This window comes from Pagrus pagrus, assembly GCF_965226575.1.
Source record: "Pagrus pagrus genome assembly, chromosome: 7".
Lineage (NCBI taxonomy): Eukaryota > Metazoa > Chordata > Actinopteri > Spariformes > Sparidae > Pagrus > Pagrus pagrus.
In genome coordinates this window covers 28708764-28733576 of record NC_140191.1, presented here as the reverse complement: position 1 = coordinate 28733576, position 24813 = coordinate 28708764, and the positions used below count along the sequence as shown (strand labels likewise).

The window sequence follows — 24813 nt, the reverse complement described above, 5'->3', positions numbered from 1 at the left end:
CAATGGGATAACAGGTGGTGAGAGAGCAAGGCAGGCAGACAGTGTAGAGGCCAAAGTTCAAATAAATGAATCATGGCATGGTAACCAATCATACCTGACATCCATTGTGTATTCAATGTAGATAAATGGGAAATGCAGATGATGATGATGATGATGATGATGATGATGATGATGATGATGATTTTACTGGTTGTGAAACTGAAACTGCAACAATAGTAAAATCGCAATTGATTAATTGATTGGCCTCACCAACGGTTTAGGTTTGGTTTCAGAATTGTCTTTGTGTTGGGCGGTATTATTAATACACTAATACTCACCAATTAAAGGATCATTTACTATATTGTGTCCTGTCCGTCACTGCCTTTTTTTTGTCTTCTTAGGTTAACGCTGAATAAATAAAATGTTTAGGCAGTTACAGTGTTTAGTTGAAGTGAAAAACTTGCAGAGGAGTTGGCAGTATTTTTATAGCTCGTAGTGCCTGCAGGTCTTGCTCTCGGGCTGCAGGTACAATTACACAGTTCACAGGTTACAGCAGTGGCATCTATGTTGCCTGAGAGGCAAAATTAGGGCCAAAAGTGGTCAACAAATAACTGGTAACAATTGAAAAAAACATTTTCAGCTCCTCTTTAATTGTTGAGAGAGATTTTAGTAAAGTGTGGAAGTGTAGAAGGGTTTGTAGAAAATATGGTCTTCATTTTTGGGAAAACACAAAATATTAATGTGCAGGTATTTTACTTCTTTTCTCTTCCTCTACAACCCACAGGGAAGTCAACATGGTCAACTATAGAACACAACCAACACCTCCAGAGCTGTAAGGATTCAGTCTAGCAGGGGGTTAAATCCTGGACCTCTGATAAAGGATCTTGTTCGCACTAAATATGTACATAAATAGAGTGAGTGTAGGTATGGTAGACTGCATTATACCGCTTGTGATGATGATTGGGGTCCAATCCCAAAACACCCCTTTCCCTTTCACTTAGCCCTACCCCTCCTTTTTGCACATTCACGTCTAGGGGTAGGTTGTCCCGATTCTAGGATGAAGTGTAGGGCTACATGATGGGTGTCAAACTCAAATTAGCTTGGGGCCACTGCTGGAATCGTCATCTCGTAGGAGGGACACAACAGCTTTCAAGTACTACAAGAAAGTGCAATATTGCTGAAATTTTCATTTTTATTTCCATTATTAACATAATGATCTGAAAATGCAAACAGTAGTTTGTATACATTTTTATATGATTAGTTTTCAACATTTAGTGCAGATCATCATGGCATGAAGACGGCACATTGGAGATGTCCAGTTGTGTCTGTTTAAGTACACAGCCCATCCTCATCAGAAAAATGACCATATAGGTTGACTATGAAAGCAGTTACGACCTACATCCAACCAAACTGCGACCATACAACAATAGCCTGGTCGACCTGTAGCTGGTACGCTGCAAACTCATGTTGTTTTAGGAACAGTGATAGTTCATTTTAGAAGTCACTGGCAATCAACCTATTGAATCGTTTTGATATGAGGATTTGTAGGGGTAAAAACTGAAAATAGGGTTGAGCTTTATTTTTTTGTGCACCTAGTTGTATGTTGTACTGGCAGTGTCTCTTAAGTGTCTGTTCCTATGTGTGCCAAAAATTGTGCGTGTGTAAGTGTGTATTTGTATCACGCTGCATTTTGTCCTCCAACCATGAAGCTCAGCTCCGCATCTCAGTCAGCAACTCTTTCCCTGCTCATCAGCACTCTTTTTGGCGTCCCCTGTGCAGCTGCTGCCACACACACCCTCACACACACACACACAACCACACACACACATATATATATATATTGAGAGAGAGAGGGATATGCAAGCACACACAGACAAAGGAAGGTGCACACACAAGCAGCCAGACAGACATAAAATACATACAAAGTCAAACAAGCGAGGACGCTCCTGGAGACGCGCGCACACACACACACACACACACACACACACACACACACACACACACACACACACACACACACACACACACCATCATGTCCTTCCCATCTCAGTCAGTCTCTCTGACGAACATCTGGACCGTAAAGGGGAGATGATGGTGTCCCACAGCCCATAATGATCAGTCTGTCACCGTGGAAACCGCACACTGTCGCCGCCCACGCTGCTGTCACGAAGGTGTGATGTTCAGGAGACGGAGGAACACAGCGTGTCAGTGAACAAACAACACAAAGTTTCCCACATTATGCCTCTTGCATCTTTAGCACTGGTTTCAGGTGGTTTGTGTTTGTTAAGTAAATTAGAGGAGAGAAAGAATCATATTACACTGTGTTTATTATCTTTGAGTCAATTAGCAGTAGTCAGTCTCTATGGTGATGTTAATAACACATTAAATTAGAATTGTGTGCAGAGACGTGAAAGAACAAAGAAATTAAGTCTATCTTGTTGTTTTTGATGATTGCTGTTGGGATTTAATTGAGCTATTTTCAGTTTGAGCAGCTCATAAAGCGATTCTCTCTCTCCTTTTCCCCTCTCCTCTCTTTAACGTTACGTTCATGAAGTAAAGTTCATTTCCCCTCCAGCTCCAGTCTGTGGTCAATATAACTTTACCCCTGGTGTTTACTCCTCCAGAAGGTCTGGCTCTGCACCCAACTCTGTCCTCCAGAGCTGGTGAGCTCTGAGCAGCAACCCTCCCTATAGGCTACAACACTTAGCAAACGTTTCTTTTTTATAGAGAAACCCCAGTGACTGAAATTACATACTGTGCGTTTAAGTTGTTTTGGATATTAACAACTCATTTTATCACGGAAACCAGCAAATAATGGGCTATACAATAAAATAAAATCATTACTCTTAAAAGAGCAGAGAAACTCCAAATGTTTTGGATGCCCTGAACAAACGAATACAAAGTTTATGATTATAAGAAGATACATGGAATCAGATGACATGAGGTAGGATATTTGTCAAGTCTGTTTAATAAATTATGGGTAATGTTACACAAGTACTTTATTACTAAATTAAATGCAAAAAGGCCCCTCTTTTCTCAATCATCTCTCTTTATATAAGGGACGGGGTCATACAAGAACACACTGTTGTCTGCTATGATGTTTCTATTCTACATTTCATTTTTCTTCTAACTGATCTGATGTTGGAAAATCATGTCACATACTTACATACACGAGTTTAGCGACAAATGATGACAGATGGTGGGTTGTGATGTTATGGATGTGTTCTTGTGTTGACAGACTACTGTCAATCAAATCTGATCTAGCCACACCCAGCCTGTTTATGTGCAATAAACTCTGAATTACTGATAAAGCAGGATGTTTTCCCCTAATTGGCATCTTGGCAACACCCCTGGGGATTTACTTCGGGCTAACAAGACCAGGCCCCGATCTAAATGAATGAGGAGAAAACCATAACTTCACTTTCAGTGGTCACCAACATAGAAACTGCATGTATGGAATCACCAGTCAAACCTGACACAAGACACTTCCCCAACATCAGCTTCTTTATCTGCTCAGAGCAGTTGATCAAATGTACATGTAATATATGTGTCATACAACCACCATCTCTGGCGTTACAGACTATTCTATTCAGTATGCTTCAAGCGGTTTGTCTCCTCTCTGTTTTAACCCAAACCATTTTGTTTTCCAAAACCAAACTAAGTATCTTTGGTGCCTAAACCTAACCAAACTGTGACCGTCACCTGAAATGTTTCAGCGCAAGCTTTATTTTGAAAGTCTAACCAGATGTATAACTATAATTGCTTACATGACCTCAGAATGAGAACATGTATTCTGCATTCCTAGGTGAGAAAAAATGTGACAGTTACATGGTGTACTTGTGGGAGAAGTACCTGGTTGGTGTGATACATTAACGAGAACACATCTTTCACAACTATCACCTTCACCGATTGATATATCTTTGATATTGAAACAGTTAATAAAACGTTGTAAATTAACTTAAAAGTATTTAGTACCATTTTCCATCTAAACAGCTGTACAGGAAACGTATATATGAAAGTGTGGGATAATTAAAAACCCTAAGGAGACCTGACAAATGTGCTAATTCCAGAAAAAGAAAGAAAGACAAGGAACTGAAACCGCCCCTCCCTTGTTGTGTATTCTCTTCATGTCTGTGATATATTCCCCACATACAGACATTAAATCTGTAGTAAAATGCTGGTATGATGTGGATACGACTGTCTTCAGGTCATTTTCAAGTTGATTTTTGCCAGTAATCGGGCGTGTGTCGCGGTAGAAATAGGCGAGAGATGACGCGACACAGCAACCACACTTGACACGCGCATGAGAAGCCCTGTTCAGGCATCGAGTGTGGCCGGTCTAACCTGTCAACATGGACGCTGTAATGAAAAAGCGAGAGGTAACGCCAGCAGCAGAGCTGCACACACATCCAGTGTGTCCAGCCTGAAAGACATCTGAACAGTAACAAAAACACTTGAATACTTTTTGGGGGGTTTATAAGTAGATCAATCAAAACTTTTCGAGACATTTCCAAGAACCCACTGATCTCCTTGTTTAAACCTCCTGCCGACAGAGCTGAGTCATCATCAATACTGTACTGTCCGTGTGTCTGTCTGTGCTATCTGCCTGACCGTCTGTCTGTGTGCTTACAATACTGGAACAGCAGGTACAGGATGCTGCAAATCCATCAAAACATTTACAGATACGGATACCACCTCCGGCAGACAAACATCTCAGTGAATATCTGAGAGCATCACAGGCTGGACCTGCCCTCACATCGATCCTCAAGCTCACAGCCATGTAGGAGAGAGAGAGAGAGAGAGAGAGAGAGAGAGAGAGTCTGTGTGTGTGTGTGTGTGTGTGTGTGTGTGTGTGTGTGTGTGTGTGTGTGTGTGTGTGTGTGTGTTTGTGTGTGTGTGCGTGCGTGAACACTGAACTCCCTGTTGCCTTTGAAGACAGAAGACTTCATGTAGACTGTCTGCTGGAGACAGCAGAAGGTTACACGTGCACACACACACACACACACACACAAGATCCACTTAACTGAGTAAATATTGGATATTTTCCTGACTTCAGACAGTTGGTTTCTCAACAGGTGAAGGAATCAGGACATGAAAAATTCAGTGGGTTTACTGACTGATCGAGTGTGATGGATGGACAGATAATAGTGTGTGTGTGTTTGATGGATGAGCATGAGGGAAGGTGATGAGACAGTCTTCAAGAAGAAGACAGAACTTTCTCACACAAAAACACACACACGATCACGCACATTCCTGAATGTGTGTATAAATGTGTTTGTGTGTGTGTGTGTGACGTTTATTAAACATACAGATGATGAAACAGTGCATGGATTAGACCAATTGCAGGTAGATACTGAGCAGCATATTGCCTGCATGTGAAAAATAAGGGTAGACCAAAATCCAATTTAAGAAGAAAACAAATCTCAAAAGCAGCTCACGACGGCAATAACCTCCACCAAATCAATTCATAACAGCACCCACCGAGGATGGGGAGCCGAGGGAGGGTAGGGGGTTGGAAAAGAGAGAGACCGAAGAAAGAAAAAGCAAGAAAGAAAAGAGAGCGAGGTACCCAGGTGAATCATATCGTTTTTGTCTAGGCTGTAGACCATTTGCCAGTGTCTTATTGCAAAATTTACGCTAAGAGTTGGCAATTTCTCCTTGAAACAAAGAGAGCTACTGTTAAGCTGAATACTAATGGGAGCCCCAGGCATTTGAAATAACTTTGAAAAGGGCAGCACAACTCTGTCCAAAAAAGGACAACTCAGACAGAAAGGGAAAGAGAGGGAGAGGGACTGAGAAAGAGGAGAGGAGCGAGGGAGATATGTGTGTGTGTGTGTGTGTGTGTGTGTGTGTGTGTGTGTGTGTGTGTGTGTGTGTGTGTGTGTATGTGTGTGTGTGTGTGTGTGTGTTGAAGTGAGAGACAAAGGGAGGTGACAGTATGACAGTATTATGGGCATGTCTGCTGAAACTCCCCTCTCTCTCCACAAACTGTGTAGGCTCAAGCATTTGGATGTGGATGTGTGGATGTGCGTGTCATTGCTGCATCCAGTAGTTTACAGTAGTGTGGGGTTGAGGCCTGCACAGTAGCAGCAGCAGTCGATGATAGCATGCTTGCTTTTCAAACCTTATCCACAGTCTATAACTAGAACCCAGTCACACCAGTTTACATCACAAACACATCCATACACATCAGTGTCGACTCTCTATCCCTTTGTTTTTCTGTGTCCCTGCCACACCCAGGGCTCCCCACAGTCTGTGGTGTCAAAAGATCCCTCGAACCTTCACAAACATTTCACTTAGAAAAAAGATTTATGATCTAAAAGTTCAACACAATGGCTGCTATTTGCTAACTGTTAGCTATTATCTATTGGGAGCAGTTACCTATTTACACATCCAGCAGACATAGATCAGTGTAGGCTGGGGGTTTATTTGGTGTCATGCTTCTGTCTGCCTGGTGAAATGCGTTCAGTATTCACTCTTGTCAAAGTTCTGTTGTGGTCTCCACATACTGCTGAGGGTATTATCTAGCTTATCTAGCTTGTTTAGCTGCTAAATGCTCCACTAGCTATGTTCACCAGCTAGTCGTTGCGTGCGTCATTAGCCGACTAGCATGTTAAAATAAACATTGCTCCCCTTGCTAGCTGACTCCAGAAACTAGTCCGCTAAATGTATTATTATATCAATGTACACACCTATACACATATTGACAAACTTTGAACAAAATGTCATGTCCTCCTAGTCAAATGTTGCTTTCTAAAAAACTGTCTCCCACTGGCTATTCATGCTAACAATGCCAGTAAACTGTTACGACTAGGATGTTACACAGCCACCTGCCATGACATGTTGTCATGTTTTGTAGGATAATGTTCATAAGAATGTGATTGACGTTTTCATATGGTTCTTAAAATATACACAGTATTTTTGTACAACGTTGTAGATTAAATTGTGCTCAATTTCGAGTGGTTTCTGAGTTAGCTCTGGTGCACCGCGTCAGCCTGTGACGAGGCTGTTTGACTGTTTGAATCACAAGGATTTAAAAAACGAAACAATGTTTAAGTCCTTAGAGTCCGGCTACATCTATTTTTGAAAATGGATTGTTGATGATGAACTGAAGAGTCTCTCAGCCTGGGGAAAGAAGCTGCTTCGTAGTCTGATGGTACGGCAGCGGATACTTCTGTATCTTTTTCCAGATGGCAGCAGGGTGAACAGACTGTGGCTGGGGTGGGTGCAGACATCTGCCTTCACCAATGTCACTGATGCTCTGTAGATGGGTACCATGGGTACCAGTGATTGTCTGGGTGGTTTTAATCACTGTCCTGGGCCATGCACGACCCATGCCAGTTTGTGATATTTCCTGTCAGGATGCTTTCTATTGCTCCTCTGTAAAAGTTTACCAGAATCTGGCTCTGGAATTTAGCCTTCCTATGTTTCTGTAGGAAGGAGAGCCTTTTCTGTGCTTTCTTTTTAACCAGGGTGGTGATGTGTGATGACAAAGATAGGTTCCCAGTGATGGTAATTCCAAGGAACCTTTAACTGTCCACAGTTCACTTCACAATAAAGTTCTCTTGATGTCTGGGTGTGCAGTCATGGGTGTACAGTGTGAACAGCAGGGGGCAGAGCACACAACCATGGGGGGCTCCAGTGTCGAGCACTAATGTAGAGGAGGTGTGACTACCAATCCGTTCCCTCTGGAGTCTGCTTGCGAGGAAGTCCAGTATCCAGTTGCAGAGTGTTATACTCAAGCCCAGAGTGTTGTGTGAAGACTGAATGAAGGGCAGTAGATATGGCATCCTCTGTGGATCCATTGGTTATTAAAGCATGTTAGTGGACGAGGGTCCAGGCTGGCAAGGATGTTGTCTATGATGAGCTGGAGAACCAGTTTCTTGAAGCACTTCATCAGGATGGGGGTGAGAGCCACAGGCCGGTACTCATTAATGTTATATATAACATATTATAACCTACTGTAGCGTCACAAAAACGTATAGCTTTAACTGTTAAAGGACTAAATTGATTAATAGCCAGGGGTCACATTTATAAACAGTGTGTACGCACAAAATGGGGCCTATAAGAGGCGTACACCACTTCCCATGCAAAACCCATGCTCATGAACGCAGCTGGTTAGGTGGTGAATTGAAGCAAATTGTAAAATGAAGCCTCTCACACATTTAATTCCACTTAATATCAAACATTATCATAGATCCACTTTATGATAAACATTCAAACCAGCCGTGTTATTGTGCTTTTCTTGAGCCATATAACCAAATCTCAGATCAAAGTTCATAAGATATTTCATCATCGCTGTTACATTGCTCATAGTCAGTTGTGGAGCTCCACAGCTGATGAAGAACAGGATGTGTCAGGTGGAAGGAGTTCTGAGAAAAGTCTGGCTTGCTTGATAATTGTGAACATACTGAGTCCTTTTCACCTCAACCACATTAACTAACTGATGAGATGATCATCATCTGTTGAACACATTCAAGATAACATTAAATAGCATTAAAGAATTACCTTGCTTTAATAATATCTTAATTCCACTAAGTACCATGTTGGTTTCCATATAGTTTTTGTGTGTATTTTTGCTGCAGTAAACATGACTGCTGCGCACTGGAGACACAGTGGCTGCCACGCACACACACACACACACACACACACACACACACACACACACACACACACACACACACACACACACACACACACTCAGCCGTCTGTGAGTCCTAATCATAATACAGGCAGAGTTCATCATTACAAAGCTTAAATTTTTTTTAAATCTGTTCATGTATCAAACTTCCATTTTTAAATGACATCCCACTGTGGGGGATAACACTGACTGTCATGATCAAATTAGCGGGTGTGATGCAATCAGTCTGTAAACGTATAAATACTGTGGTGACCTTCGTACGTAATGCTGTATGAATCAAAGACTTAACAAGCGCTTTGTAACCTCCACCTCACCAACAAACAGCTTTCTGCGCCAGAAAAAAATGTTTTCTTTGTTTTCTTGCGGTTGTGGCCACGATACACTGTAAAGGACCATTGATCAACAGCTTATTTCTATGCATTGACATTGCTTTGCATTGACCATTTATGGTTGGATGTGGGTGTGGAGAGAGTGGGATAAGGGGCTGATCCATGTGAGCACATTTCCAAGTTGTTTTGGGATTTATAAAAGGAAATTGCGCATTGTTGGGCGTATGCCAGGTTTTATAAATCAGAATATTTTTTTGGCACACATACACTTCCTCATTTGTGCGTACGCAAACATTAAGTGTGAAATCTCCACAGAGTTTTAGAAATGAGACCCCAGAACATTTTAAAACTGACTTTAATCTTCTCATTCTTTGACACAGAAGAAAAATTAAGAAATAAAGAAAGTGAAAAGAATTGGCACAATGCTCAAATACACTGAATGTCTGCTATAATGGACTTGTTATTTTTTAATTTCAAAATGTCGTTCATCATTATCTTTTTATTCAGCAGATCAATCTAGAAGTCCTTGTAGTCCTTCTGCTCTGCACGTAACATTGGACTATAGTTCCACTGCTTGCTTAACCTGTTTAGAAATTCAACATGTTATTCTGTTTCAGCTGCCAAAAAACACAAGGAATCATCTTGCAACCTGCACTCTGAGACAGTCATTCTGTGCTGCAATGCAGCAGATCTCCTTCAGAACCCCAGCCTGAAGGCTGAGGAAGCTGCCATGTGGCTGTAGGATAAGACACATTGTTAGCCGTTCCTCCTTAATAACAAATAATTAAGACTCCTCCTACACGATGACTGAAAGGATTCATCCAACATTTTGGGAAACACGCTTGTTCGCTTTTATGGATGGATGGATGGATGGATGGATAAAAATATTGACCACTGTTTGTTTTCATCTTACAGTCAACATTGGTGTTTTCTTTATTACCTTATATGCTTATTATTATAACCATGATTATGAAAGTCCCCTAACCATAATGAAGTAGTAATTTATAGTAAGTAAGATGTATTTTTCAACAGTAACAGCTGTAGATGGTTCAGACTAATGATGTCGTCCTGCTGATAGGGGCGTCAGGTCAGAAATGCTTTTTATATGGCGTTCTAGAGGGCGTGGACAAATGATACACTTTGTTGTTTAATTTGGAGGAGTTGCTGATGCTCCAAACGGGAGGAAGCAGCTAGCCTGGTTCTGTCCAAAGGTAACAAAATCCACCTAGAACCTCTCAAGTTCACTAACCTACACGTTATAACTTGTTTGATTAATCCACGCAAAAACTGAAATATAAAAATGAAAAGTAGTGATTTGACATGGGCTCATTTTCAGGGACTATTTCTTGGCTGGGAACAGTGGAAGAAAAAGTCACTCTGCATGCTCAAGATGTGGTGCTAATTTTCTTGCCTCCAGAAAGAGCAAGGCTGCTTCCACTTGGTACCATTCTTCATGTTAACCAAGCTATCCAGCTGGTGTTTGTAGCTTCATATAACACACAGTGATGAGACAATCTTCTCATTTATCTCTAGGCAATAAAGTGAATATGCACATTTCAAACTGTTCTGTAAAGAGATTATCCGGACGTGCCATGGCTGTTATACTGAACCACCTGGAGACACAACTGTTTAGAGAAGGACCAGAACTTTCATGGGTGAACTTCAACCCTTCAGCTCAAAAGTAGCAGAGCGCTACCAGAGTGATCTTACTGTAGCCAGCGTATTTTCCATTGAGTAAAGCCTTCAGTGCTATTCTTTCTTCTTCTTTCAATAAAATATACTCTCCAGTTTGTATATAACTGATGCTATAGCAGCTACAACTGATGCGCGAGTCAAGGTTTTTTTATGACCCGCACCCACCTAACCCGCCTAACCTGCTAAACTGTGCTAATCAACAACCCGTAGCCAGCCCGACCTGTAACTTTATGCATTATATTGGCACAAGACTGAGGTGTCAAAACCTGGCTCTTAGGCCTTGACAAATACAGGGCGGATACAATAGATGACTGAAAATGAAATGATTTATTATAATAAAGCAAATGCGTGTGTGAGTCAGTATTATCAGTAGCGTAAATGTGAATGTCTGAGCATTATGAGCGGTGTAGTGTTATAGTGTGAAAACAAAACAAAATCCAACAAAGCAAAGGCGTGCGGATGCTGGCTGGGTCCGGTCCAACTGGGAGAGGTAATGTGCGCTGAGCAGTTCTAGCCCAGGTGCTCCTGCTGGCTGGCTACAGCAACTTCTTCCTCGAGCACCTTCAAAGAAACGCAGTGCCACACAGTAACTTGCCCACAACACCCAATTATCCACAGTTAGGCAGGGGCCGTCACAGAGGAGTAACACAAAGGGCAAAACTGAGCGCTGGAGTCTGGTACAGAGAGCTCGCTCTCTTTTCTCTCCCACAGTAGTGGGAAGATCTTGACTAAATAAATAAAATGTAAAATAACCTAATTGTTCCAAAAGGTGGTATTTATTGTTGAATGTAGCAGCGGAAGAAGTTTGACCAGTTGACCAACTTTAAACTCTGCCTGTCTCTTTCGCTCTCCTACACACACATAACCCTTTTCTTCGCATCTTAACGGTTAACTGTTACAAAATAGTAGCCTTATGAGTAGGCCGACTCTCAGTGTTTTAGCCCAGTGTGGCTGCACTGTGTAGAACAGGATTGTCCACAGTTCCAGGATTTAACGTATTTCAACGCGCTTCGAGCACACGGCCATCCGAGCTGAAAGCACGCTCACTGGACGGGCTTGTTGCTGGAATGCAGACCACCGCTTGAGCCAGCATGGAAGAAGAGGGCTTGTGAGGCTATTTGAGGACGTACTGTATGTGTGTGTCTGTGTGTGTCTGTGTGTGTGTAATTGAAAGGCAGAGTGACAGAAAGAGGGAAAAGAGGTGGAAAGTGTACTATTGTACATACAATATGTTTCTGTAATTTTTCTAACTTATTCTGAACACTGCTTTCAGTCACTGACCCACACCCTCCCAAGTCTGTGATATTTTCTTGTTAAGCTGACCCAAACACACTTGACCCACGGGGCAGTTCCCGGGTCCCGTGCATGGGGATGGTTTGACCCATGCATCACTAGCAGCATTGCTAACCTCCTCAGGAGTCACTATTGACTCTATTGCTGTTTTCGAACAAACAGTTGCTTCTCTCGCTGGTTGTCACATTGAAACCACAGCCGGCAGTGGGTGTATTGGGCAATACGATGTCATTATTACTGTCAGATAGAATGACTAAAACTATGAAAATAAGACCCCAGTTGTAAGAAACTGGAATGATCCTTTAGCCCTTCACTGCTGCTGTGGAGCTGCTCACTGGTAAACAGAAGAAAACTTGTGTAAAGTCAGCAGAAGGTGAATGTCAAGCAGGATATGCTGCTGGATCAATAAAGTTTTTACAGTGGTAGAAAGCGACTGTCTGCAGAAGTGATGCAGCTGGCTGTGATTGAACCCTGTTGGCCAGCAGAGACATGCGGCCTCGCCTCCTACATGGAAGTGACAGTTCAGTGACACAGAAGCCAATCAAATATCACACGCCGCCACCTTCTGATACGATAGACTGCGGCCTCTCAACACACACTCAAACAGACAAACACACTGCGGAGTGTAGAAACCAGCCATGGCATGTATGACAAATGAGTTTTAACACTAGGGGTTCACCGCTTGATACAAAAACATGGCAACGCAGTGTCATATCTCTCTGCCTTCCCCTCACACACACACACACACACACACTCACACTCACACACTCAATGTCATTGCAGACCCCCTGGGATTGAGCGAAAGTAGCTTTTGATTCGCATACCACGCGCACATTTTTAGCATCACAAGTGTTTGTTGGGCCATCCGAGGTGGTAAGGAGGAGAGAGAGGGAAGAAAAAGTACACCGTGCGGTTGAGCGGTATCCGTGGGGAGTATCTCTCTCTCTCTCTCTCTCTATGGCAATGTGACAGTGGAAGATGCAGATGGAAACGTGCCACACACACACACACACACACACACACACGCACACACACACAACTCCCCCACACGCGGCTGACTGACTGACTGACTGCTGTTCTGCAAGGCCTCCCAGTCTGGGAACCCAGAGGTGTCAGACAGTTATAATTATCACTCTGCTTACACACACACACACACACACACACACACACACACGTACGCAGTTCCAGTGTTGAATGGCATCCAGTTAAAATCTAGGCCTGTGCACCAGTCAGAAGTGAAAAAGAAGAGAAGCACCCTAGAAGGCTTGTTTTCCCCTGGTTGGCGTAAAAGGATGTCAGTTTCCAGCATTCCTAATTTTCAACTTCTGTTATCACATTTTTGAGCCATAAATAATTCATACTTAATGTTCCAGTATGAGGCTTTTAGATTTTGATTCCATCCGTACAAATCCACTGTTAGGACTGCCGAAAGTGAACCAGGAAAGAAAATCAGTATATTCATCAAAAGGAGACCTCCTGATCATGACCTCCTGAGTTTTTTCCCCCCTGTAGCATCGCGAAGCAGCAAATGAATAACAGTCAAAACCACAGTTTACTAAAGGTGTAAAACATTTATTTTAACATTTATCCAAATTCCCTTCAAACCTCTTTCAAGAGCATTAAATAATCTTTGAACTGTATTAACCATAAAAGAAAAGATTCATTATTTATAAATGTTTGTGTGACTAAAATGTAAGATAATTTTAGTCACCTCGGGATCAGACATCAAAAATACTTGCTGCAAGTGATAATGGTGGAGTGAAAAAGCTTTGACAGACAGACAGACCTGTCCTTCAACCAACAAACTAAATGACTACAATGTAATTATATGTAGACAATGGTGGCATTTCTACAGTCGAAGCAAAATACTTGTCAAAAGTGGATAAATAGCAGTATTTTGACAATGAGGGAATGTGCAGGAGGGTTTAAGGACAGGTCATCTTGAAAATGATAAAAGCTCCTGTACAATGAGCCCTTGGTGTGAACCTACCAGCACCACACCAACCAGACCAGTGCCCGAACTGACGTACGGCGAGACGTCGATGCCTTAAGAATCCTCACTGTGAGCAAACAACGCTTCTCCTCATGGTATAGGCGAACAAACAGTAATGTATGTAAATGAAAGGATGGTGTAATTCACTGTTAGGAGTCACTCTTTATTTGAACATAATCGTTTGTGTAATGACTAGATTAGCCTCCAGAGAGACTTCTTATTCACAGTGTTTAGTATCAAACTGCAAACCGAGGCATGCTCAGGTAATTCTGAATATAAACATACCTAACTGCATGCTAATGGCAGCTAAACACCACACACACACACACACACACACACACACACACACACACACGGACACATACACTGGTGCTGAACACACTCAAACCCTTGGCTGTTTTCACTCCTGTTCTTACACACTCGTCTCAGCCAGGTATGCCACCTAAATTGTTTTCTTCAGGGTAGGTTAGGACACTCAGAAAAGCTATCATTGGTATGTGAGGATAATTTGTTTAATGTGCGAAGACATTATTTTCATTTTTTTGAAGTTAGATTCAATTAGAAGTCACTTGGGTTTTCTGCCTTTGTGTCCTGAGATTTGCAGCACAAAACAAGTATCAGAATAGAGGACTAAATTAGAAGGTCAGGTTTCAGTTTTTTTAACGAGAAAATCGTACTTTGACAACTCACTGTGCACTGTGGGTGTTAGCGTAGCTTTAAGTTGTTTCAGATGCTGGTGAAGTTTGCTTGCTTGTTATCATGTGAACTAATTATGGACCTTCAGTCAAATGATCACATGAAGCATCAAGTCATATTGTGAATAACCCCCTGAGGAATAATGATAAACAGTAAGATGAATCTTATTTTATCTGATGTGGAAGGAGAACTAGCAGTAATGATCATTTTGTCAGAATATATGTAAAATATGCACTACAATTCCTATTAAGATTGTCAAAAGCAACAATACTTTGACACTATTTTTATACCACCTGTAGGACCAGCCCCCTGATCAGTTCTGTTTAAAATTTAAAAAAATATAAAACATTTCTTGACATTTATGCCACAATGAATCCTTCAAACCAGCAAAGCGCTCCTGTCATATAGAAGATCTATGGTCCTCTGCTGTAAGTGGCAGCCTATCCAAAATATGTATTGTTGATGATGAAAGACCGCCTTTGCACACAGCGCTACACAGACCTGTAGCTAGCTAGCAGGAAGTATCCAGTATCCAGAAAACCGATATGGCACAATGTCACTGTCAGTGCTGAAGAAAAGAAAAGTTGATGTTGAAAATTCAACATCTGGACTGAGAAGTATGTGTACATAGAAACTGCTGAGGTCCAGCCGATGTGTTCGCTCTGCAATTAGTGTCTCTGTTGCAGAGGATTACAACCTGCAGAGGCACGTCAAAACAAAACACCCCAGCTTTGATGAAATTTATGAGGCAGGTTTAGAAGTTCACAAAGAAAGTATTCATCTCGAGTTAGACATCGGGTTTGATCATGGGATTATTTTTATTTGCGATATTCGCACAGAACCCAGCTCAGTGAATTTCACAGTCTGGATGGCTGCAGCTTCCAGCGATACCTGAAGCTGACCGGTGCCCAGCTGTGGAGCACATGTCCATCTGTCTCTGCTGAGTTGCAGTTTCTTAAGAAAGGTGTCACCTTTCTTAAAAGTGTTTTAAAATAAATAAAATCCAAAATGAACTCAAAACAAAGAGGTTTTGCTGTGATCTGGATGTAATAAATTGATCAACTGGACGCCAAAATAACAACATCATAATGCCACCTTGTAAAAGCCTGAATTCATGCTTTGTAAGGTCTGTTGGCTAGACAGCAAGCAAACAACTTTTAAGAAGTTCAGATCTATCAGGGGCTATGCTGCACTGATACATTTTTCCATGACATACCAGGTGGTCCGACTTCCTCACTCACTTTTCTCCACGCGAGCTCCTACTTTGTCCTGTCTCCATACGAGTAGACGTGTAGATAAGTGTTGTGTGGCATCAAAAACACTGGCAAGTTCAGTTAATCTTCAATTGTTGCAATCTTTTTGCTCTCTTCTGTGGTCTGCTTGATAGGAAATCCTGTGATGTAGTGAGGTAAGAGATGTCAGAATTGAACAAATGATACCCAGTGGCTGGCTGCATTTGTTTTTAAATATGTGTTTACTTCTGGGGCTATATCACAGCTTCTGTTGCAAAGAAAAATAAGTCATTGATGTAATTACTTACCTCATTTACCTAATTTATGATTGTACTAGTTTTTTCAATGTAGCAAAATACATTTTTTAAAAAGTGGTGGCGTGACTTGTGTCAAGTCAACACACATAACGAGAATAATTGCTCAGGGAACTATCCGGCCCCCGGGCTCTTAGCTTTCTGAAAATGTGGCCCCCTGAACAATATGGTTGAATAGACCTGTGATACAACACTGCATTCAATAGAATCGAGAGTACCGAAGCTATTGAAAAAACAGATTGCCATCAGATTTTCAACCCAAGACTGCACATGGTATATGCTCAGTGTCTGTGTACAGATTGTTAATTAACAAAAATGATCCTATTTTGTATGCCTTTTCATTTTTTATACTTGTATTTGATTGGAGTTTTCTGGTATTGTGACAACCTTAGTTCCTATCAGTCTTTAAGCTGTGCAAACAGGAAGTGTAACGCCAGGTTCGGACAGAGGGCAGAAGCACTACGATATCTCAGTTCCTGCACGAGCAGAAGTGCAGTTGTTGACGCTACAAGCGCATTTCTGTGATCCTGCCCCTCTGCTCTCTTTCAATAACACATCGAGCTGATCTTTATAATAACCTTACAGATTATTATAAAGATAAAGTAAAGCTGTGACGTGTTCCAGGATAACTTTACGTATGTTAAAACAAGAGCTACAGAGGTAACTAAAATGGCAGATGACCAGATGTTTTATAGCAGTTAAAATGTCTGCATACAGCTGAAACTTTTTGTCAGTTTACACAGGTGGAGATACATAGAAAACCTTATAATACATTATACATTATTATATTGTGTGTTTGCTCGTCACATTTGCGAGAAGATAGACCAGATGCTGAAACTATTGCTGCAGACCGTAAGCTGGTCAGGGAGCTCCACGCCACAGTGAATCCTGTCCAGTTGGTTAACACGGGCACTGAATCGCCCTTCCACCTCCCGTCTGAACCTGGTGTAAAGCTTCCATAGACTATAGACCTTAACAGTAGGGTGCCCTGCCTTCATTTGTTTAAATCTTGGAATCTGCACCAGGGAAGGTCTACATGCTGATGTACATGATGTACAAACACCAGTCATTAACAGTACATTTACTTTAGAAGCAAAAAGATTCTTTATTTGATGAATAAGAGACAAATTCAAACCAGTATGCCTGGATGATGACATGCGAGCAGTGTTGAGACGGACTGAAACATGTTTTTTCCTATCCATTCATGCCATTAAACACTTACCTTAACCTGACTAACGTGTCAGCTCATATGCTCAGCCTCATAGTGTGTAGAGTAGAGTCTGTACTAGATAATATAATAAACCACTTCAGTAGCTGAAATAATAAACACTTGGTCATCCCCTTTAATATTGACATTTGAAAACTAAGATGTATCTTTGCTTTGGGGATGTTAGCAAGATTATTTTCAATATTTTAACGACTGAAATGCCTCACGCACTTCCTTATGTCTTATTCTCATCAATATTACAAGTCTGTTCTAATCTGAGTTTACCCACTGACTGTAGGTCTGAGTCTCAGTTTAGCTCCAACATTATGAAAGCTTCCTCATACTTTGAGGACCAAATCAAATCAAAACAATTTTAATACAGCCCAAAATCACGAGCACATTGCCTCAGTTGGCTTTACAATGTGTACAGTGAAGAACATCCTCTGTCCTTAGACCCTCGATTTAACAAAGTAACAAAACACAATTACATATTGAGAAAAAAAACCTTTTAACAGGGAAAAAAATAATGGAAGAAACCTCAGGAAGAGCCACAGAGGAGGGATCCCTCTCCCATGATGGACAGACATTCAATAGATGTCGCATGTACAGAATGGAACCACTAAAATAACCAGTAAAAGTATCTCTCTTAACTGCAACCTTGGATGGAGAGGTAAACCTGAAGCACACATACACAGATGTACGTGTGTGTGTGTGCGTGTACACACCCAACCGCCCACCCATCTCTTACAGTAGACAAATGTGTGTATGAATGGCAGGTGTTTTAAATGAAAACGCTGGACCACCCAGGACTTTCAGTATCGCCCTGTCGACCTCCGTGGCTGACAGATGAAGGCTATTCACATCAAGCCTTTAACACCTTCAGTTTCCCCTCCACGCCAACACACACACACACACACACACACACACACACACACACACACACACACACACACTCTCAATAGTCAATACAAGCTCTGCACAATCCCCTAAGACAAATGGACAGACTTCAAACACATACATACACAACCTCCGAAAGACGGTTGTGGGAGGGCGGCTGAGAGAGAAGAATAAGGCGGTCGGTGGTTTACCAGAGAGACACAGAGAGAGACCTAACTTCATCTCTCTCTCTCTCTCTCTCTCTCTCTCTCTCTCTCTCTCTCTCTCTCTCCACCCTTCCTCCCTCACTCCTTTTTCAAAACAAATGCACAATCCTCATCTAGCGAGAAATACTCAGTGTTAGGGAGACTGCTCCATTTACTACTGTGGGGGTTCATTTGGGTCCTTTCAGTGCCCTGTGTGTGTGCGTGCGTGCGTGTGTGTGTGTGCATGTGTGTTTGTGTGTGTGTGTGTGTGTGTGTGTGTGTGTGTGTGGGAGGGAGGGAGCCAGGGGGGTGTAGGGAATGAAAGGCGTGGGGCGCTGTCAAATAGCCCCCCGCTTTTAATGGCCCAGCTGCACCATTACCTAGCACACACACTGTGCCCAAATAGACTGAGGGAGGAGGAGGAGGAGGATAGACAAGTCTATCAAACTAAGTATGAGGAGAGGAGGGGGGCACTCATCATTACCTAGCATACACTGCCGGAGTTGAAGGAACTGAAAGGAAAAGGAGAGAGGGGAGGGGGAGGGGACAGACAAACAGCTAACTACAGTACAAGGTATGTTAGTGACTACACATACACTGTGACTACGCACACACACACACACACACACACACACAGGGAGTTTTAAAGCTCTCTGTCATGATCAGTAATGTGAGGCCCCTGTTGATGTCAGGTGTGTGTGTGTGTGTGTGTGTGTGTGTGTGTGTGTGTCTAGGCGGGTGCGGGGGGGCGGGGGTGGGTGGCCACACGTCTCTGTAGCAGAGTTGTCATAAGAAGTAAGTGTGCTGGCACCACGATGTGTGGTGACATCTGAAATAGTGGCCTGGATACAGAAAACCTGCCTTTTATTTCTAATTTTCCACGTTAATCTGAATATATTTTATAATATTTTTAGCCAGCAGCGTGGTTCTAGGCATGGCAGTGTCAGTCTATACGATTGAATGGACTGCCGTGATACTTATATAATATATTACATTCATGATCCCCAGAGGATGAATTTTAATATCTTTGTAGGTCCTCTCGCCTTTTCCTCCTTCGTCTAGTTACCAGCAAGTTGGCATTTGTGGGTTTAAGCAACATGTCGCGACAACTACAGGACAGCTACAGAATTTAATTTGGTCCATACATTCATGTTCCCCTCAGGATTACTTGTAATAACTGATGTTTTACCAAATGCATTTGTCAGGTCAAATTTTTAATTGTCCAAAACTTTGGTTGATGACCAAATACCTGCAAGGCTGATGACATTCTCATCAGCTTCAGCAGTCTGTTTCATGCAACTAGTAAATGTTAGCATGATAAAATGCTAAACTAATTGGGTGAAGATGTTAAATATTGCAGACCGAATCACTGTCACATTGCTAACATCGCTAACAACTGTGACATCGCTAACAACAGTGACTTTCAGGTAGACATACGGCAGTTGATTTGTTGCCATTTTCAGTCAGAACTGCAAGTTGAAAGATATATAGTGAAATACGGTGGTCCAATAATCTGACGTTTCTGCTGTGATCATTTCATGTGCTATGTTGCTTTCCTAGCATTTTTGATATCTCCCCAACAGTGACATGTCAGACTGCTAGTGTGCTAGATTTTTGTGGACCAAATATTTATTCTGTTTGATTAATTTGCCTTTATTTTACCCCCTGACGTCCGCGGTCTTAATGTGAAAAGATAATTTCACTCAAACATTACAGCCAAAAGTTTAAGGCTACACTTTTAAAAAAATCAAAATTAGTTCTTTTTCTCTCACCAGACAAGCTGCACTCATCCCTGCCCTCCTCAACGCAGAGATGAAGTGGATTTGTGCCTGAAAAATATGGATATGAAATGAAACGAAACAGTTTTTGAACTCACGTATAGATTACATTCATTCCCAACTCTTCAGTGCAAGTGATGGGCTGCACTGCTCGTCAACCTGCTCCGGTAACGTGCACACACAGCCCTGCTCCCCAGGCAGGCTGCCGGCATGTCTTTGCGCTGGTCAGTTCTGCTCCTCCATGAATCCTTTCTAATCAAGAAAACCACAGATTTGGCCTTTCTGATTTTTGGCGCTTACAGGTTACAGGGAAATTTTCAAGGAGGTGAACCATTAATTTTGCAAAATGTCAAAAATTGACAAAAATATTGGCTCCAAAAACATCCGTCTCACACGGGTGCAACGCTATTTTGTTCAGGTGACAGTGGAGTCAAGGGGTTAGTCTGGTGCAGTTGTCTCCCTGTAAGCTGTTAATGCAAACAGAATACTTCCTCTACGTTTGCCTATAGTTTTGTCCGAATTTCTCTTTCTAGCAGAAATGTTAAACCTTTCACTGTTAAAATTCTCCAGCAGCTCAAAGGGCATAATCTCTCCCTTCACTGATAGTCCATCAAAATTAAACACATCACACTAAAACCTGCATTAGACATTAGTCCCCAGAGGTTGTCATAATGCCTTCATCAGGGTGGTATCTGACGTTGTTTCCATTTTTGTTATGTTCAGTATATGGACCATCAATTGTGCCTGTGACTAATCCTACTCGCAAAAAATCCAAAACAATATTCTAACCATCCCTTCAGAATAGGGTTTCAGTTCAACAGTATAATCATTGTACAGGTAATCCCTCCTTTAAATGAAGATGTTAGTCTGATAAAAGCATATCATATAATCTACTTAACAACAATGTGAAGAATAACCTTTGAACATCACCTTTTACCCATGTGAACACTGAACATCGAACAGTTACAATTCCATGACAACTGTGCAAACACCATCTGTTAATAAAGATGTGATTTAAAAGCATCCAAACACCTACTTTATTGACCTGGTGGTGAGGTGGGTATTTTTAACTCAACGCTTCAAATCCAATTCCACTTTTTTTTTTTATTTAAACTGCCCAAGTTTGAGGTTTTATTGTGAAACATCTGAGAGAAGTGTTGCATTTCCTTCACAGTAGATTTGACTGAGCCCACGTGACTTTTGCTAAACACAAGTGAAGATTATGGACAGAAAATGTGCAAATATTAGTAGAAGTAGTATGAGATATTAAAAATCTCAAAGCAAAAGTATATTTTATTGCGAATGAATTCAACTTTTTATGAAGAAGAATGTGTTATTATGTTCCTTAAATGCAACATAGTGTCATAAACTGACTAAAAACAGTAAAGTAGACGCATTTGGAGCCAATAAGAGAAATGGAAGCAACATTATGTAACAGCTTCAAAGTGTATTTCTGTTTTAAAAAAAGGTTCTGAGTGTGACATGACTGTTGTAATGATAGAATTAGTCCTGTGGAAATGTACGTTATGCTGAATTTAGCATGTGAGCTATCTAAGTACAGGTAATTCCACCGAACACAGTGTTTTTTACTCATCCTTTATAGTGACCAGCCTTTAGCTTTCCATGACGGCGATATCTCAGCTACTATTCAAGATTTTGCTATTATTCCAATACTGTTTTTAATTTCAAAATGTTCGACACAAACATACACACAAATATGTATAATACACAGAATCAAACATACATACATAGTACCAATCAACCCTCTACTCTGAAATATGCTACAGTACACTCTTGATGTTTCTTTTCTGTGTGTGAATAACATTACTGCCATGCCAAAAACAAAAAAATAATACTCTCATGGTGAACTTGGTCACACGCTGATGCATAAATTAAATCACCTATCCTCCCGCAGGAATGTCAACAGCGCCTGACACCTACAAGATCTGCCGCCCTGCTGCTCTGCATCCTATTTTATGCTCGCACATTACTTCCAAGAATCCCCACTCCTCCCTCCATTTCCATCCGTCACTCTCTCTCTCTCTCTCTCTCTCTCTCTCTCTCGCTCCATCATCTCCGTCCATCCATCTCTTGTCGGAGCCTCTCAGCGGGGCTCGGGCTGTTGTATGCGAGGCATACTTGGGCTGTGGCGTCAGTTTGGAAATGAGGCTCGTTTGCATTTAAACACTCTGCTCTCTGGGCACTTGGTAAACTTGATGAGAGGAGGATGAGGGGAGAGGAGAGGGGAGGTGGAAAGAATGGAGGGAAGTGAAGAGAGAGAGGGAGAGAGCAAGGGGAGTAATTGCAACACTAAGAGAGAGAGAGAGGAACTGAAGAGAGAGAGGGGAGTGAAGGAGGGAGTGTGTGGAGAACACCGGCTAATATAAATTCATTATGTAAATCCGCAGCTCAAACAAATTGACAGGCGGGTATTACACCCGAGAGGAGCTGAATCAAGAGCATGAAAGCATTAGCTCCACTCACCCTTGACCTCCAACCTCGACCTGTTAACCGGAGTGTGCCTGTTATGCATACTAATGACTCAGGAGGGGCCAGCCGGACAGTAACATCACAACACATTTTGTTTTCTTACAGTGGTAGCTGGAGAGCAAATCCTTCATCCTACATCCACGCTGGAATGTAAACTATGCTGGAAGGAAAACACAGGAGTGTTTTCTCACTGAACTAGACCCACATACCAGATACAGTCTGCAGCAGCCGCCGCAGGAGACTCTGCTTTCTTCCAATAACTGAAAAGAATATTTGAATTCCCAACCCTGGAAGCAAAAGAGCACAATCAGCACTACAGCCAGCCCGGAGTAGGAGAGAGGACTGAGAGGTTATGAGGCAGAGTTCTCCTCAAAAAAATGACTTGTTCTTTCATTTGAGCCACTGGGCAACAATTTCAGTTTCACCTGCAACTCAAATGTTATATTTCTAATTTTCGTTTTCACCTTCCTTGACACCCACACGTTCACATTACATTCAAATCTATAAAATGTTCTGATAACCTTGAGCTGAAACGTGAATGAAAAGTAGGCTAAGAATCATGGCTCCAGTGAGGCCACAGCCACAGACAATGTAATCCAATCAGCAGCTATCACAGCATGATTGTTCATATGGAAGAGGATGGAAAAACAACCCCCACAACCAACCAGCACCAATCCGTGGAAGATTGTTCTGTGGTGACAAAACATGAAAAATCACACAGAGTTCATTGTTTGCTGGCTATCACTCATGTCTGTATTCAGAGCTACCGGAACGTTGTTGTCATTAAACTTAATTGCAAGTGAAGTGGACAGTGTGCCAGAGTTTTTTTATGTTTTTATTTTATGATTTTGTCGGCCCTCGGTCTTCTCCTGTCGATCTTAAGGTGTGCAAAAGCTGCACTCAGATACAATACATACATACAAAAAGTGCAGCAAAAAGTGTATTTTGTTAAAACATTTGTGTTGGGTTCAATTACATGTATTTTATTTGATCACATGAAAGCAATTTAATCCAAGTTTTGATGATGAAACGCAAAAAATTAAAGGGGCATTCCACTGTATTAGCATTGCTGTTTCGTTAAATGCACTGTATGTAATTTTTCTTTCGCTCATGACGTGGAATCATGGAAGTCTAGTATATTTTTACTGATGGATGAGATACAGTTTTATTCGCATCATGATTAGTCACCACTTCCTTCCTCACTCTCTGAATTTCTGCCAGAAGTCACTGCGACAGGCGACCAATGAAACGCACTGTTACTTTGGATAAAATTCTGGATTTTTGGGGGTTTGAACATTAGTTGGAAACATTCATGATAATGTAAGTGCACAACTCAACAAAACATATAACAAAGTCTAGTGATTTTTAGACATATTAATTATTATTATTATTATTATTGTTATTATTATTATTATTATTATTAAGTTGGCAGACTAACAAGAAATTCCCATTATGCAACTCAGGAGGGCATTTTGTTTGACCCTCTATGCCAGGTCAAAGTGCACTTGTTGAAAGAACCACATAGGACATTATATAACTATCTTCACTGGCTGTCTGGTGCTTGATATGTTAACTAATCCTCAAAGGAAAAATTGAGTGTTTCTTTAAAAAAGAGTGTTTAATGCAGATTTTATGCAAAAATTAAACAAAAGTCCTTTTTCTGGGTTTTTTGTGTATACCCTCAGTTTGAGATCACATTTATTGATATATATTCTATGATGCTTAAAGCTTATGAAATGCTCAGACAACCTCTGCAATAAATGACATTCAAGCAACATACACCTATTTTTTTCCTTAGGTGGTTTTTTGGAGAAGTGCATGATTTTCAAGTGCACTCAATTCACTTCACACTCCAACATCCTCAAACACTGACCACAAAGTAAAAAACCAAACACATTTCATATGTTAAGCCTTCATGAATATCCAAAAAGGATTCAACAATCACTTCAGTCACCTCCGCCCGACCGCCCCTCTCTGACTCAACAGGCGGGCTTGCCTTTGGAGTTGACCATATGGAAGGACAGGAGTTCAAGTGGTCACCGTTAAGCAGTGGTGTGACCAGGGCGATGGCAGTCTTAAGTATC

General features: G+C 41.5%; 1 protein-coding gene across 2 annotated transcripts in view; it reads right to left on the bottom strand.

Annotated features, from left to right (window-relative positions):
• LOC311260582 (low-density lipoprotein receptor class A domain-containing protein 4-like) overlaps positions 1–24813 on the bottom strand; it is a 284242-nt gene that overhangs the window by 94502 nt on the left and 164927 nt on the right. The gene's annotated exons all lie outside the window — the stretch shown is intronic.